At 36.8% G+C, this 13,949-nt stretch overlaps 1 protein-coding gene across 8 annotated transcripts in view; it reads left to right on the forward strand.

The window, feature by feature from the left end:
- Positions 1 to 13,949, forward strand: part of NAALADL2 (N-acetylated alpha-linked acidic dipeptidase like 2) — a 1,546,126-nt gene that overhangs the window by 85,231 nt on the left and 1,446,946 nt on the right. The window contains exon 1 of one of the 8 annotated variants that reach the window (XM_074190947.1): positions 10,372 to 13,659. The exons of the other annotated variants lie outside the window; for them this stretch is intronic. The gene's annotated coding sequence lies outside the window, so the exon portion shown is untranslated. Of the gene's footprint in view, positions 1 to 10,371; positions 13,660 to 13,949 lie in introns of those variants that run through there. 8 annotated transcript variants of the gene reach the window in all.

The raw sequence follows: 13,949 nt of genomic DNA on the forward strand, positions 1-13,949 counted from the left end.
TTTAGCCTCTAGAGTTTGGTCTTAAGAAAGAAAAAAAAATTAGGTTAACATAAGATTATTCAAATTTCTCTAAGCTTGCTGATTACACAGGCATGCATGTGGCTCAGGTAGACACCAGACCCCCAAAATGGAATTTTGGAGAGGGATTCTTATACAAAATTCCACTATCAGAACACAGAATCTGAAAAAAAAGCTACTTCTGGCTTGTCCATCAAGGAAACAGCCCTAAACTCATGGATAAGCTTTATGTTAGGCATACTAGAAGTAGAGGGTTCCTTATCTCTTTTGTTTTGTTTTGTTTTGTTTTTGCAAGGCAGTGGGGTTAAGTGGCTTGCCCAAGTTCCCAAAATAGATAACTATTAAGTGTTCGAGACCAAATTTGAACTCAGGTCCTCCTGACTCCAGGGCTGGTGCTCTATCCACTATGCCAAACAGCTGTCCTTAGAGGGTTCCTTATCACAAATTCCATTGGAGTTAGACCCTTCCAAATCAGTACCTTTGGCCCTTATCAGTTATGCTAAGACCTCCACCAAACACATAGATCTCTGCCCTTCAGAACATGAATACCATCCAATGACTGTTGACACAACGGGGAAATTCATATTTGATATGTATGTTTGATACCTAGTGTGTATCTTTTGCTTGCCTATATACAGACATGATGCCTCCTGCATTAGAGGGTAAACTTCTTGCAAGCTTTTGATTTCCACATTTTTTTTCTCCCTTTCCCCTTCCCTTGACAACTAGTAATCTGATATTGGTTATACATGCATGTTTAACATATGTCCATATTAGTCATGATGTGAAAGAAGAATAAGATCTAAAGGAAAAAATGAGAGAAAGAAAAAATATATAAAACCTGTTTTTAAAAGTGAAAATAGTCCTCTTTGGTCTGCATTTAGATGCCACAGTTTTATCTTTGTATCTCAATAGCATTTTCCATTACAGGAATGCTGAAACATATCTGTTATTTTATTTGAAAAAATAAAAATGACATTTAAAAATAGAAGGTAAGCTTTTTGAGGATAGGCTGTATTTTGCTTGGAACATTTAGTATGAGGAACCACAAGTAGGCCAGTGGAATGCATGGGGAGGAATAATATGTAATAACACTTGAAACAGAAAGGGCTTAGGATGCAAAAAGTTTAAATGTCAAATATGATTTTATATTTGATCATGAAAATAATAGGGAACTGTGAGGTTTTCCTTAGTAGGAGGATAACATGGGGAGATTTACTTTTTAGGAAAATCACTTTGACAGCTAAATACATTGAGAATGGATTTGACAGGGAGAGATCTGAGGCAGGGGAACATTTAGAAGGCTGCTGAATTAGCCTTCATGAGAAGTAATGAGGTCCTGAACTAGAAAGGTGGTTATGTGAGGAGAGAGAAGGGGATATAAGAGATATTTTGGGGGTAGAATTGAAGAGTTCACACTGATTGACTATGTAGAATGAGTTAAGAGTAAGAAATCAAGAGATACACTGATGTTGTAATCCTGATGATTGGAAGGATAGTATTGCCCTCAATAGCAATAGAAAAGTTTGGAAGAAGGGTAGATTTGGGAATAGGGGATATCAAGTTTTATTTTGAACAAGATTGATTTGAGAAATGTACAATTGGCAATTGGGGATGCTTGACTGAAACAAAGGCTGGAAATATGGAACTCAATGTCATCAGCAAGGAGTAGCTGAACAAAATGGAGCTGATAGGTCACCGAGTGACGGATGACGGGAAGAGTAGACTATCCAAGATGGTGCTTTGACGGATCACCCACAGTCAGAAGGCATAATAGAGATGAGAATCATAAGGCTATTCATTATTTCATCTCTCTCCCTTGTTCCTCAATATACCATGGAAGATAGAGGAAGAAACTAGGGCAGAGGTTGCCTGACCTGCTTAGCTAGTAAATATCTAAGGTTAGATTTGAACTCAAATCTTGCTGACTACAAGCCCAACACTCTTTCTCCTGTACCAACTCGCTGCCTTTAGGAAAGGGGAATCGAAGGAATTCATCTTAAGATATTTACAAGGAACAGCTGGTTCTTAGGCAAAGAAAAGAGAGAGAGAGAGAGAGAGAGAGAGAGAGAGAGAGAGAGAGAGAGAGAGAGAGAACACTTCCACAAAAACCCAGAGAGGAGAGTGTATCTAAAAGGAGAAGGTCCTAGAATCAAAGATCAAAAGTTTCCAATGCTGTAGAGAGGTCAGGAAGGATATAGATTGAGAAAAGACTATTAGAGAGGCCAATTAGGATAGCATTCACTTTCTCATTTTCAGTGGTACACTGCTGATTCTGCTTCTAGTCACTTGCTACCTTATACCATTTCCAGACAAACTACTCTCTGGCCACGCTTCTTGTTTATTAATCAGTGTGTCATAGATAGTGTAAGGAGGAGAATTTTTGCATCATGGAGAGAGCTCTAGACGTAAAGACAGGAGGACCTGGATTTAAATCAGCCTCTGACATTAATTAGCTGTGCAATCCTGGGCAAGTCAATTAACCCCTCTGAGTTTAATGCCCTCATCTGTAAAATGGAGTTAATAATAGTATCTACCTCAAAGTTTTGTTGTGAGATGACAGATTTTTGGCTCATTGCAAACTTCAAAGTTCTGTATGAATGCCAGCTGTTATAATATGAAGAAAGTCAGTTTCACTGGTGCATACAGTACATGTAATATGAGTTACTGAGGGAAATAAAATGGGATCAAGCTAGAACGGGGAGTGGTAACAGGTGGGGGCCTTTCTGGAATGTTGAGTAAAGGACATCATTTATGTTTTGCTTTTAATTAAAGAAACTACTCTCTCCTGTGTCTCTCTGTTTCTGTCTGTCTCTCTCTGTTTCTGTCTGTCTGTCTGTCTGTCTGTCTGTCTGTCTGTCTCTCTCTCTCTCTCTCTCTCTCTCTCCCCCCCCTACCCTCCCCCATCTCCCCAGTTGAAAAAGAAAAAAAAATTATAAAAAGAGAATGAAACAAAATGTTTCAGTATTCCCCCAAATTGTGTAGATATGTATGTGTGTGTTGGAATGTATGGCAATTAGGTGGTTCAGTGAATAAATCACTGGAACCAGAGTTAGCAAGTCCTCAGTTCACAAGTGACTTGGACAGATTTATCTTTGACTTGTTTTTCTCATCTATAAAATATGCATATTAATAGCAACTGTTTTCCAGGGTTGTTGTGAGGATGAAATGAGATACTATTTGTGATGCACTTGGCAAACCTTAAAACTCTATATAAGTAGAAGGTATCATAATTCGTTTGTACTTTAAGTCTATCACCTCTTATCAGAATGTGAGTACTACATTTCACCGTAAGTCCTTTTACACTGTAGGAAGTTATTGCAGTGATCAGAGTTCTTACATCTTTCACATTTGTTTGTTTTTATAATATTGTTGGCAACATAAACTGTTCTCCTAGTTCTACTCCTCTTTACATCAATTTGTAGAAGTCTTCCAAGATTTCTCTGAAACTTTTCCTTTCAACTCTTCTTACAGAATAATAGTAATCCATCATATTTATTTACCTTTGTTCATTCGTTCCCAAATTGTTGGGCATCTTTTTATTTTCTAGTTCTTTGCCATTACAAAAAAAGAGACACTGTAAATATTAATGGGTTTTGTAACTTTTTCTTTGATCTGTTTAGAGTATAAACCTGATGGTGTTATCTCTGTCTCAAAGGGTATAATATGCACAGCTTAATAGCTTTCAGGGAATAGTTCCAAAATGCTTTCCTGAATGCTAGACCAATCAATCCATAGCTTCACCAAAAGTACATTGCTGTACCTGTTTTCCCAAAAGCCATTCAGAGTTTGTCATTTTCCATTTTGTCAATCTGATGGGTGTGGGATGGAATTTTGGATTTGTCCTAATTTGCATTTCTCTAATAACTAGTGATTTAAATATATTTTATATGGTTTTTAATAGCTTGGATTTCTTGTTCTGAAAAACCAAGAAAGGGACCTGGCATTTTCTTCAGGGGATAGGAAATCATTAACAAGTTTCCTGGGGACTGGGGAGCAAAGAAATGATGTGCATGGGCAATTCTAAGCCCAAGAAATTAATCTATCAATTAATAACCATTTATTAAATGCCTAAATTTTGGCAAGACCTATGCTAGCTGCTGTGATGAAATTAAAACCCATCCAGTGCTCTTGAGAGAAAGTTTACCAATTTTAGTCAATTAGTCAATAAACTTTTATTAAGTGGCTTCCATTTTTTAATTAATATGCAGATAACTGAAGACACAAAAACAGGAGGAGAAAATTTAGTGCCCACTCATTACGTTCTATGAAGGGACTCTTTATGTTTATATTTAAGTAAATTTTAAAATACTTCTAAGATAAATATAGTCATTTCAAAGAGGGACCTTGAACACCTTCCTCAGTCATTGTTATGATTTAATTGGGAAGCATGAGAACATAGTCTTAAGTAACTGTGGGACAGTTTTGGGTGAGAGTGAAGGGAAATCTCTGAAACATTATGGGTGGGCCTCCAGAGGTGATGGCTACTCGGTCAAAACCTTCATGGAAGAGAGCCAGAAGGACCTTGAAGAAGATAAAGCCAGAACCCTCATTGGACAGGACGGTCAACTGAGGCCCAGAGAGCTCAAGTAATGCTAATTTCAGATTTAGAACTGGAAGGATTCTCAAAGTTCACTTAGTGCAGTCTCTTCATTCTAACATGAAGAAGTAGAGTCCTAGAGAGGCAAATCAGTAAGCATTCACCAAGGGCTTCCTATGTGGCAGCCAATGGGAGGGATTAAATGAATTCTCCATGGTCATGAAGCTATCAAGTAGCAAAGCCAAGGTTCAAACCCAGGCTCTCTAATTCCAACTCTGGCCCACTTTCTACTGTACCACAATGTCATGTAATCTGAACATGCTCACGTCGTTCATGCCAGAGCTAGTCCTAGACCTCAACCTTTCATAAATCCCATTCCAGTGTTGTTCCTCCCACAGTGTGGGCTTTGCTTCTCGGACTCCTGTTTTGTTGATGGATAATTTTTTAAAAGAACAAAGTTGCCTCCCCTTTACTATTGAGATACATGTAGAATAATTTACAAAATCTTTTCATTTTATTGCTGAACCATACTGGCAAGTACAGCTGGTTGAATTTCCCTGTTTCTATTCCTTGGTTTGTTTTGAAGCCAAGGTCAATAAACAGACCATTTACGTCAGCTCCTGGCTTGATGAAGAACTGGCTTTTTGATAGAAACCAGAGCGACAACAACAACAAAAGCCTTTGCTGCATCCTGACCTCTGGGGCAGGTATTGAGCTGTTGGGAGATGCAGGGAAGGGGCAGGAGAGGACCCAGACACGTCTCCAGTTTCTACTCCTTTTTCACAGAGCCTTTTTCACCTGATTCAGGAGTCAGCCTCTGATGATTTCCCCTTTTCTGGAGCCCTGCGACTTACTATTCATTGTTCTAATTGGGAAGGACAGCCTCCTCATGTGCCCACTTGCCTGGACTTTCCTTCAAAAAATACACTGGAGAGCTAAGGTTTGGGGTGGAAGCAGAGAAATTCTGTTGTAAATAATGAGTGAGCCAGAGCCCTGAGCCTCTGAAAAGACTTGGGTCAGAGAACCATTCAGCTGGTGAAATGTTTTAAGGATGATTGAAAATAAAAGGTTCCCTCCCTCTCTCGCTCTCCCACACTGAATATAGCATTGGCCTTGGAGCTCTGCTAAGAGTCAACAACAAATACTTGTACTGTTTTCTAACAACTGGCATTTTATTATAATGACTTTATTATTTGTGAAGTTGTCTTTCCCTCTGCCTTGCTCTTATCATACTCTCGTAGATGAATGGTTTCTAGGCTTACTTCTGTTAGAACTTTTGTGCCTTTTTATATACCTTTTGATTCTTCAAAATGTGAATTTGTGAAAAGAAATATTGTTTTTCAAATTTTACTACATAAAAATGAGTATTTTTCCTTTTTATAAGCATTAGATATTCACTTGAAGGGTCGTCTTTTTATTTTTTTTTAATTTTATTTATTTGAGGCAATGGGGTTAAGTGACTTGCCTGAGGTCACACAGCTAGGTAATTAAGTGTCTGAGGTCAGATCCTCCTGACTCCAGTGCTCTAGCCACTGTACCACCTAGCTGCTTCCCAAAGGGTCATGCTTTTAAAAAAATAGATCATGTTCAGTTGACAAAATTTGGACATAAATGGCACTTCCAAATCTAAGGTAGATTGGGGGATTCTGGTGATTTCATTTGGGGATACAAATGAGTAACTGTGAGACAGTTTTGAGGAAGAGTGGAGGGAAATCTCGGAAACACTATGGGTGGGCCTCCAGAGGTGGTGGCTACTCAGTCAAGAATTTCATGGAAGAGTTCTAGGACCATCTGGCAAGTGTTATAGTGGGGGTTTTTAATCAGGAATGGATTGAATTCATTTCCTTAAAACTAGGAAATTCTGTGATTGTTCTGAATGGAATTAGAGAAGAGAGGCTTTGTTGAAGACTTAGTAGTTAAAGGAAGGGAAAAAGGGGGGGAAATAAGAACTTCTTATGAGGACTATGGATAATGGCAAGCAACAAAAAGAGATCAAAGAGGCACTAGGAGCTAGTGGATAGAGCACTGGCCCTGGAATCAGGAGGACCTGAGTTCACATCTGCCTCAGACACTCAATTATTACCTAGTTGCATGACCTTGGACAAGTCACTTGACCCTATGGCCTGACACAAACAAACAAAAAAGAAGCACCAGGATAAAAATTCCGGGAGCCCAAAACAAGCATGATATTGTGGGAGACTGAAGAAAACTGTGGGCCCAGACTTCAAGCAGACAAGAAAAGGTGAATGAATATATCATATTTTAACTCCATCAATAAGGGCAGCAACCAAGAAATAGATTGTTGAGTTAATGCAGCAAAGCCTCCAGCAAGGAACAAGCAACCATAAAGCTAGTTAACAATGCAAGTTAACACTAAGCCAAACATTACTGAAAATGACTGAAGAGAGCTTATTTTGAGTCCAGGTGAAATGAGGATTGGTTGAAGGGAGAGGATATGTTTATCCCTGAGGAGAGAAGATGGGAAAGATTATAACTGTCTTCAAGGATTTGCAAGATTATTATATGAAAGATAGTAGGCTTCTCCTTCTTTATTCCAAAGGGAAGAGATAGTAAAGGTGGATGGGAAAAAAAAAACTGCAGAGGTAATATCTCACTCAGTAGTTTTAGATGAATTCTGAGTACAGAGTACAATGGGAGTCTTGTATTCCTAGAAGGAATTTCTCTCTTAATACAGCCCAATATATTGGCTTTTTGAATAAGATCTCACTATCACCCCATATGGAATTTGTAGTCCACTAAAGTCCCAGATCTTTTTTTTTTTAATCCACTATCTAACCATAGTTCCCCAACCTGAACCTATAAACTATTTTTTTTCTTACCCAAATAGAAGACTTTGTGTTATTCCCCACTGCAATGCATTTTATTATATTTATCCCAATGTTCTAACTGTAAAATTCCTTTGTAAATTCATCCCAATTGAATCCTTTCATCTAATGTGTGGTTTTTTTTTTTTTTTATTTCTTCCAGCTTTGAATGCAATGCAAGAAAAAATACATAACAGCTAAGCAGAATGGACTGCCCGGGGCAGGCTGGGTGGACTGGTTTATTTCTCATGGGGGATCTTCCACCAAAGACTAAATGATCATCCAAAGATGTCAGATAGAGAGGGGATTCTTTTGATATATTTGCAAGGGAAATACAGCTTGTACTAGATAGTTTCTGAGAAGAAATCATACGATTTTAAAAATTCTTATTAGGATAGGTGTTTACCTCAGGTTGTATAGTAAGTTCTGGGCTTATAAATGAGAATAGATTAGTGTTACACCTACTTGGAAGGAAAATAAAATGAGAACAGGTTAAGGTAGTTAGAGACCAGCCCGAGGAAAAGCACAGGGGCTAAAAGAAGTTGGATATCTGTGGAACATGAGAAAAGCACTCTTTCCCTGCTCAGCTAATGGGGAGATGATGATGACCCATAAAATTGCAATTGGATGGGTAAAATGACTGTTGGACAGAGGATCTTTGATAACTAATTGATCATACCATTCAGAGCCAGTTTAGGTAACTGAAAGAGGGATGAATCTATTGAAGGTTGTGTTTTAGGAAGGCAAATTTAATGATGATAGCAGTATGGACTACCGTTGGGATGAATTTGGAGGAAGGAAGACTAACTGGAAGGTGCTTGCAATAATCTGAGTGAAAACACTGTCTAGATTAGACAATATGGGCATGGAGTTAAATTCAACTGAAAAATTTGTAAAGGATTATTGTGCTAGGTTCTGGGGATACAAAGGCAAATAATAAATAGTCCTAGTCCTCAAAGAGGTTATGTTCCATTGATATTAATGTATTAGGTCAGTTAACCCTCAGTTATGAAATAATAATGTGATTGTTGTAAACATATACAGAGCGCTATGTATCTATCTATAGCTATATCTAACTATCCATATCTATATCTGTATCTATATCTATGTCTATGTCTATGTCTATGTCTATGTCTATGTCTATGTCTATGTCTATATATACATCTATATCTATATCATCTATATCTATCTGTGGTAAGGTTTTAGCAACCTCTCACTAAGCTAGCACATAAGAACTGAGCTTGAAGCTATGAAACCTGGGTTCTATTCTGACCTACTGGTCACTTAATCTTTGAAGTCTGAGAGAGTATCTAAGACTATAAATTAAAGGGAAGGTGCTGGTATGCACTAATGTTGGGGGGGGTGAGATTTCTTCACCTAGAAATAAGCTAAACTAATGAGTTCACAGCATTATTACCTCTTGAATTGCCTGTCTGGTCTAGTGCCCCTCTGAATATCCAAAAGAAATGAAAGTCATTGAGAATATGAAAATTCCATGTTTTGTGATCCCTAAGTGTTCTCATTGACTGGCAAGAGCTGAGAAGATCAAGTCTTAGTTTGGAAAGCCAAGAAAAGCAGGGGAAGTGGTAGGAACTGAGAATAAAAAAAGAGAAAAAAGAGGAATATGAGCACAAAAGCATGGTGGGTAGCAGGAAAGGCAGCAAAAGAGGAAACTAAGGTCCAGCAAAGTTAGTGACTTTTCCAAGATCACTCATCTCATTCATTTCAATAATTTTAATTTCTGTAGTTTCTACAGAGCAACTGCATCACAGTGAGGACATATGGGCTGTTCTTATATGTGCTAATGATCCAGGAGTTCATGAAACAAAGCCTCGATGACTAAGTAATATAATCACCTTCAACTTCTAAAGATGGCCTATGTTTATTTCTTTCTTTGAGAGGGCATACAGGTCCATGGATGGTAAAATGCATTTTTTAAAATGTTTTGTTGTCTTAGAGGAAGTGAATTCTAGTTTCAGCTTTGCCAGTAACAAATAATATAATTCAGTTAGATTTAATAAACATTTCTTAGGTACCAAGATGTTGAGCTTGGAATATCAAGTTAAAAGTGACAGATCCTGTCCTCAGGGACCTTACATACTTTGGAATTTGCTTTGAACAAAATGCTTACCCTCTTGCTTTCTTAAAGAAGACTAAATTAGATGATCTCTCTCCAATAATCTTGGCTTCTTTTTGTGTGCTGTTTCTTCATTAGATTGCAAACACAATTCTTTTTTCCTTATTTGTATCTCCAACACTTAGCACAATTCCTAATAATTATTTATGGAATTTAATAACACTTTCCAATTCAAAAATTATTAACTCTCTCCTTTTATACTTATAATGTAAAGATATATGTTATTTACTTTACAACCTGAGATAAAAAAGAGTTAGTGTCTGGAAACACATTTTTTCCTTCTCCTTGGATGTAGGTGTTACTTCATTGATCCAACCTACTGAACTGAGTGTTAGTGAGAATAGAAATTGCTATGAAAAGGAGAACTCTTTTAAGAAAATTGGTCCATTATACAAACTTTATACAGGGTGTTCAAGTACATTTTAAAATAGATAATATGAGCTTTTGAAATGATGTGTGTATAGAATTCTATTAGACATCAGATGTTAAAGGTAATGGGAATATACATTTATGTAAGATCTACTGGGTCCTAAGCACTGTGTACTGAATTATTTTGCAAATATCTCATTTTATTCCCTACAACAACTCTGGGAGGTGAGTGCTTAAAGTTGACTTGGAGAGAATTTTAGCTTGACAGTCTGTTCAATGAAGTCTTATCTTCTTATGTATTTTAGAAAGATGATTTCAAAGGTCTAAAAATAATTTTTCTTCTTCCTTTCTTCACTTTCTCTCTCCTTCCATCCTTCCTTTTCCCTCTCTCTTTCTCTCTCTTCCTTCCTTCCTGCCTCCCTCCCTCCATCCCTTCCTTCCTTCCTTCCTTCCTTCCTTCCTTCCTTCCTTCCTCCCCTCTCCCTCTACTCTTTTTTCTCTAGTATGGATCCTAATCGTACTTTTGGGACTGTTTTGGCAATTAATTGAGCTTCAGTTTCTTCCTATGAAAAATGAAAAACATGATAAATATGATTTCTAGGTAAGAGAAAAAACTCTTACCTCTAAGAAATGGAGCAATTCTCTGATTTGAGGGCAGGACAGCTACCTGAAAGAAAGCTTCTTTAAATGAACAAGATTAAGCAAATAAAACTGCTCAAAAAGCAGAATATTGCCTTGGCATGACCTGTATGAGAAAGAAACATGATCAAAACACATATTAGCAAAAGGGAATTGTTTCAAGATCAGTTTCAAAGTTACTCATTTTCCCATTTAGCCCCCAACTACATTTGAATTAATAGTCACATGTCACAGCAAATTGATGACTATGAATCATCCAAAAAAAGGTAAAACTAGGGAATTCTTACAAAGATGAATGCTTGCTTATTTTCTGTTGAGCCTGATTATGGATGGGGGAGGAGTGCAGAGTAAATAAAAAAAGGGGTCATGATCTCATTTAGCTTAAAATTCAGCTAGGGAGATATTCATTCATTCGTGGAGCTATCAAGTAACAGTGTGAGGGAAAACATGATGTAAGTGATACCAAGATACTAGATAATTCAGAAGAGAGGGAGGTCATATAGAGGTGGATTCATGGAGGAAATTAAAATTGAGTTGGACAAATATTCACAACTTATAGAATTAATGGAAATGGAAACTCCCAGAAGAATAGTACATCTATGTGTTTTAATTTTTTTGTAGATGTGTGCCTTGAACATTTGGCTAACTACTTATGAGGTTTTCAAGAGACCATATTGTACAGAAATTGCCCATTAAAGAAGATCATTGTGTGATCATTGAGATTTCTAGGGGTGGTTATTTTTTTTTCTTTTGAGTTAGAGCCAACCACAGGGGAAAATTTGAAATTTTTAATGGATCAACAGGGAAGTCGGAAATTGTGATGTAAATATTTTCTCTAGACAAAAGAAAACCTCTGTAAACTAGCAATAAAGAAATTTTTTTAATATCATAGAATCATGGGGAATTCAAATAGTTAAAATAACTAAGATGTATAACTTATCTTTCCTTGACAACATTTCTATATCCATGGAGCTTGGTGACAGCTGAGTATAGCCTTTATTGGGCAATCATCTTGCATGGAACCCAAACATGATGAAATAAGAACTAAGAAAGATGGCATTTCATTAGCCATGATTTTAGACATCTGCAGTATCAGAAATGGAAAAGGAAATTGGTACCATATTTATCTGATTTTTTTTTCTAAGAATAAAAGGCCTTTTGTTCTGCCTAGTAAAGCTCTGGAGAGATGGCTTGCATACTGATGCCCACTTTCTTGCCCATGTATAAGGTAATTAGGTGGAAGAATATATGAAGTTGAATCCTGACCTAGTTACATGTCCCAAAAGTTTGAGTGCAGTTTTAAGTAATCAAAACTTTAACCTATAATAAGATTTTTGAGCTCCTGGCATTAACTTTGTGACACTAGGCAAGTCATTTAACATTTCCTAGTGCGTTTCCTCCTCTTGTAAAATAAGAATAACAACAGTACCTATCTCACAGGGTTGTGAGGATTAAATGAGATAATGTAGGTAAAGGTGTTTTACAAATATTCAAGACTAGATAAATGTGAACTATTTTGAGTAATAACTGATATTTGTATCACTTAAAGGTTGACAAAGCAATTTATGTACATTATCTCCTTTGATACTTCCTACATTCAAAAGATGAATATGGCCAATACTCATATTGCTGTTTTATAGTTGAGGAAACTGAGGCTAAAAGCCCCAGGTAAATGATTTGCCTTGAATCGTGAGTGTCTGAGACAGGATTTTCACTTAGCTTTTTGTGTCTCTTTCCCCTATCATAGAATCTCACCCTTGACTAAGTCACTGGAAATAAACACTTGGGAAACTCACATAAAGCATTTAAAAAATACTAATTTGACTGTGGTTTGGATAAAGGTAGAAAACTATCCCAACTGATTCTCCATTTATAGTTTTATGTGCAATTTCCAGAAAAATATTGGACATATTTATAGCATTATTAGAACACTGAAATCATAGACTCAATGTTTCGAAGAGACCTTAAAGGCCATACCCTCTTTGGATAACTCAGAGGGTCTCTTGGGTCTCCTTTCCTTGCTCTTAGGAAGGGCTCTCTCCCTTTATTTATTGAGGAAGGAGAAACAGAAGTTGTTTCCTTCAAAAGTTCTGAATGAAAAAGAGAAAATGGGGGTGGGACTAAATAATTGGATTTAAACTTAAAGAAAATACTTTCAGAGATTGTCTAACCTAATTTGTTAATTTTCAGATGAGGAAACTGATGCCTTACAAAGGGAAGAAATGAAATTATCTTCTTGATCCACATTTGAGATCTTACTCCCTTTTCTAGAAATAGTTTTAGACTTGATGTGATGTTAGAGATCATCTGGTTTAATACCCGGATTTTTTCAGATGAGAAATGAAGTTCAATGAGTTGTCCAAGATTGTGTTAACTGGAAGGGAGGGAAAGAATTTGGAACTTAAAAGTTTAAAAATTAAAAAATAAACTTTAACAATTATAAAAAAGTTGAAAAATTTGTTTTAATATATAAGTGGGAAAAATAAATTATAAAAATTTTTAAAAGAGTTAACTGGTTAAGTCAGGATTGAACCTTGGTATTCTGAGACCAGAGAAAGCATTCCTTTCATTGCTTCCTTAGGTGAACATGAGGATTTAGACCTGTATACTGTGGGCCATTGAACAAGAAATCCAAAGTTAGGATCTTAAATCATTATTCGATCTAAGTGAGCTTTCTGTTACTCCAGATTTGCTATAAAAACCTGAGCACCTTCCTCCCAGGGAAGTGATTAATTAATGTCTGTAAAAGTAAGTTGTATGGCAGACTAGGGGAGATATGTCTACTTATGTAAAGAGTTTACATTGAATGGATGAAAAAAAGAAAAAAAAACTTTTATCCTGCACCCATGTTGTACCAAGATCTGTAAAAGGAAGTGGAATGCCAATGGAAAAGGATGACAATCCTGACCTTTGGGAATTTCCATTCTAATAGAGAGTCATGATTGCCAGGGAGAAGTGTTTTGATTTGGAAAGTCACAGAACTGGTTAAGGGAACCACAAGGAAGTTGATAAATAGACTTTTCCTAATAGCAGTGACAGTATTGATTTAATTGCAATTTCCAGAGAAGTTGGAGAAAGGCAGACGGAGGTGAGGAATCCATCTGTTCATCCGAAGGGAAGTTGGTGAGAAGGTGAATGTGTGTGATGTGTGGAATGACTAGAGCTAGTTGGATATAGTGGACATTTTCAGTTAGTCAACAAGCAATTATAAAATATTTATTCTGTGCCAGTCACACTGTTAAATACTGGCAGCACAAAGAAGGCAAAACCAAGCAGACTCATGGTCCCTAGCCTCAATAAGTTCTCATTCTAATAAGGGGAGACATGCAGTAAACAACTTATTGTTTATGAGATATTTTTATTAATTTATATTGATTATGAGATATCTACAGTGTAAATGGAAGGCAATCTAAGATGAAAG

Source organism: Macrotis lagotis, chromosome 6 (genome assembly GCF_037893015.1).
Source record: "Macrotis lagotis isolate mMagLag1 chromosome 6, bilby.v1.9.chrom.fasta, whole genome shotgun sequence".
Taxonomy (NCBI): domain Eukaryota; kingdom Metazoa; phylum Chordata; class Mammalia; order Peramelemorphia; family Peramelidae; genus Macrotis; species Macrotis lagotis.